General features: G+C 37.4%; 1 pseudogene; it reads right to left on the bottom strand.

Moving 5' to 3' along the window:
• Positions 1-2,571, bottom strand: part of LOC107745046 (perforin-1-like) — a 3,332-nt pseudogene extending 761 nt beyond the window's left edge.
• Positions 2,572-4,160: the final 1,589 nt, after the last annotated feature.

Here is a 4,160-nt window from a genome sequence, read left to right as displayed (position 1 = left end):
TTGAATATCATGAAAAAGGTCAATATTTTTTGTCACTCATTTCAGAAAGTGAAACCCATATATTATATAGACTCATTACACATAGAGTGAAATATTTCAAGCCTTTATTTCTTGAAATTTTGATGATTATGGCTTACAGATAATGAAAACCCAAAATTCAGTGTCTCAGAAAATTAGAATTGTCATTGTCGAGTGGATTGTCATGATCATCAATAGTCTCAGTGCGCTTGATTTGGTTGTCATATGTAACAGTTACAGTGCCATCTGTTTGTGTATATCTATCTCCATACAGACCTTTGGCACTGAGACTAGACTTTCAGGGTGGCAAGTCCGTTTTCAGCTGGACAGCAGTTAGACTTTATAATTTGACTACTTTCACAAACACAAGCACATCGGTCTCTTGGGCTGCACTTCCTGCCAATCTTTCAAGGCTCAGAGCAAACCTTCATGAGGGCATTTTCAGTGATGTATTCTTCAACAGCTTTCTTCAGTCCTTTCCTGGCAGGGTGTTCAGCACTCAGTAAGAAATGAAGGGGTTTCAGAGAGTAATGCATAACTTCAGGGAGACTCTTCAAAGACTCAACCCATTTTTTAAGGGAATTTGGGTGTGATGAACCGGAAAAAAGTAGATCTTCTCCATTTTTGTCTCCTCCAATAATTTCCATTGTACGATCATTAAACATGGAGCTGAATTTTTCATTTGTGCGCATCTTCCTTTTTTGTTCTTGACAAAAATGTGCCTCTGCCTTCACAGTTGCTGCATTTTATGAACCAGAGGCTTCTACATCCAAACAGTCCTTCACTGCAGTGTCTGTAAGTCCACTCACTGCTGCCTGACAGCTTTTGATGGCTGTTATGGCTTTCATTTGCCTTCCTAACTTGACACTTGTGGTATAGTGAGTGCCATATGTGGTGATCAGGTCGCGGTAGGCGTCTGGATCGTAGGATGCAGGGAGTGATTTGATTGCTTCAAGAAACTCTGCTTGAAGAGGGGGCTTTGCAGCTACACGATATCCGTAAAGAAACAGTAAACACATTTAAATTTAGTGGAGACAAAGAAGGAACAATTTGCAATTTAAGTTTTAATTTCACAGTCATTTTATTTCATAGTTTTTTAACAGTGTGAGTGAAGAAAAACAACCTGTTTGGTGAAACTGTATTTGTCTGCTTTTGATTTTTTTCATTGCAAAATTTGCTTCCCAGGAATGAGTGCTTCCAACTGCAGCTCCACCTGCCTTGACATCTAAACCAACTTTCCAGCTGACCGAGAGTGCTGATGATGAATCATTGACCAATGCTTCACTTGATTCAAAGAACTGACTCGAGACTTTCATTGAACACTTTGGCAAGGCCCTCCAGTCTACAACTGCTGCTGGTAGCTTCTGTTTTATTCCACTGAAGTGATTATTTTTTTGCCAATTTACAAGTGCCATTTCCTAAATCCCATGTTGTGTTGATCACGTAAGAACCTTTTCGCTCCATGGTCACAACATCAAATCCCTCTCCAGCAAGATTGTGTCCTGGAACAAATGAAACATTTTCACACTCTTTTAATGAGCCTATGCCATCCTCTCCAGCAATGGTCATGAGAAGCAATGCCCAGAAAACAACAAGGTAAATCTGCCCCTGGATTTGAGACTTTAGTCTTTGCAACTTTACAGATCTTCTTTATGCACCAAGAGCTTGTAACACTCTAAAGAGAAAGGAAAAAATGAAATCGCATCATATGACCCCTTTAAGTCATTATTGGTGTCAGATTTTTACATAAACATAAACTTCTTCATAAAATTGATTATATCAACAGTATTATTTTAAAACAAATAACAAACATTTAAAGTACAAGTAACACTAATGGTTTCTTTAAAATCATAATTTATTTGATGATTTTTCAGTCTCTTAGTCACTGGTGAGCAGATCAAAATGAAATGTTTTCTCTCTAACTGCTTATTTTATATGATGGTTGTGTAGCTGTGGGTGTCAAAGATTTGTAGTAGCTACAAATGATATGCATTTTTAGTGTTAGTGTTCCTCCCTGACAGGCTTTTCTAGATGTGTTTTAACTTAATATGTGGTGCTGCACAGATCGATCAACCTCTGATTTGAAGCAATGCATAGTGGATAGACATTTTTTTTTGACTTGAGACCGTGTAGATGCAACATCACTATGATGTATGCCATTAAATTACCATGAGAGCGATTTGAGAGCAGTCGGCTGGCTCATTCCTCACAGTTTCTCCGCAGTTATATAAACTCTGTTAAGGACACACCCGCAGTTATATAAGCTCTCTTAAGGACACACCCGCAGTTATATAAGCTCTGTTAAGGACACAGCTGTTACGCATCTGGCCGAATTCACAGATGACGTAAATGATGTGTGTTTTCTGTTTATTATATTAAATCCAGCTGCAGTTGAAGTCAAACTCTCTAGTCTTTTCTCATGTCTGTATGTTTTATTTTTGCACATAGCTTTGTCTTTGTGTTGGCTGTTTTCCCTTTGCCACGACCACTCATTTAATCCCTGTCTAGTCCTTGTTTAGTAATTTTGCTCACCTGTTCCTTGTGTGCATTCATCTCTTTTTATTGTGCTCTCGTACTTGCTTTGTGCCACATGTTGTTGTCATTGATCTTCCCTTTCAGCCTCTGGAGTTTGACTGCAGGTAAGATTCCATCTGCCCTTCCTCATTCAATGAAACTGCTATCTGTCTTTTGAGTCCCACACATAAGCAGAAGCTGAGGAGTCAACCCGATCTCATGAAAGTGCGTATAAATAGTACGCCAAATAAAAACGAAAACTCGTGGTATTGATACACAAAAATGGACTTTGGCGTGTATATGCTACGCGATGGGTAGGTTTAGGGTTGTGGGGTAGATGCGTATCATATGTACGCAAAAACTGCGTATCATATGCACGCGAAAACTGCATATTAACGCATTTTCATAAGTGTCGCTCCATTCAATTCAATTCAAGTTTATTTGTACAGCACTTTTCACGATACAAGTCGTTGCAAAGCAGCTTTCCAGAAAATTTAAGTTTCTACATTATATTTAGTAGTAGCGTATCAGTGGTGACTATGTCAAGTTGGCGTCCATATGGCAGAAATGTACAGTAAAAATAATGCAGTTAGTTAATGACATGTAATCAAACAGACGGTGAACACTATTAACAGCAATGATTATATGTTATTCGTTGGTAGTTTTGTATGTTGGTTCAGGGTTGGCATCATCTCTTCTCAGATCTTCGTAAGGGCTGGATCCAGATTTGAAGCTTGTGTAATTCCTAGTTACCTCGGGATGCCAATACTGTGGCAGGAACAGAGAAGCAAATAGAGGAATATTACCAAGGAGCAACATGTATATTGAAAATAGCAGAGGGCCTAGGACAGATCCTTGTGGCAATCCATGGCCGAGACAGTTTTGTGTGGCATTATTCATTTCTTAACATGGTAGCATGGGATGGCTGCTGGAAACTACCCAGCTAACAGGGCACATTCCCACAACTTTCAGTAATGTTTTGTAAAGGTTATGTAAATGTTAGAACCAAACATCCTTATAACACCATACATGTTAGCAATATTGAGAGATAACATTTCTAGAACAACGTCCATGGAATGTCCTTATGTTTTTTTTTTTTTTTACTTGATTAATGTTCAATAACATTGAGATAAAACATTCTTAGAACAACATTCTCAGAATGTCCTTATGATGTTATTAATATTTATTGAATGTTTTCATAATGTTACCATAAAATGTTGTGAGAATAAAGTTTATGGAATGGCCTTACAATGTCATTTCTACGGTAGTTCATCAAGTAGAAATTCTACTTGATGAAATTTCATACAATATTGAAAGAAGGGCTGCGTCCGACGTGGCATACTCAATGAGTAGGTACTTCATTTTAATAAGTACTTACTTAACGAGTGCTAAAAGAGTAAGCACTCTACAGCCAAATCTCAGTGAGTATGAATGCGATCAAAGAACTTATAGTGACAAGAAGTGAAAGCCAATAGAAAGTTCGGTAACACTTTATAATAACTTTCATTAATAAATCATTAAAAAACATTATATAATGTTTAACTAATCATTACTTTATATTCACATATCTAGAAATATGAGATAATGTGCTTGTTAATGTTAACTCTTGAACTTATTAAACATTACCA

The sequence above is a fragment of the Sinocyclocheilus rhinocerous genome, unplaced genomic scaffold, assembly GCF_001515625.1.
Source record: "Sinocyclocheilus rhinocerous isolate Xijiao unplaced genomic scaffold, SAMN03320098_v1.1 scaffold438, whole genome shotgun sequence".
Classification (NCBI taxonomy): Eukaryota; Metazoa; Chordata; class Actinopteri; order Cypriniformes; family Cyprinidae; genus Sinocyclocheilus; species Sinocyclocheilus rhinocerous.
Note: the sequence above shows the minus strand (reverse complement) of the source record. Positions and strands in the feature narration are given on the sequence as shown.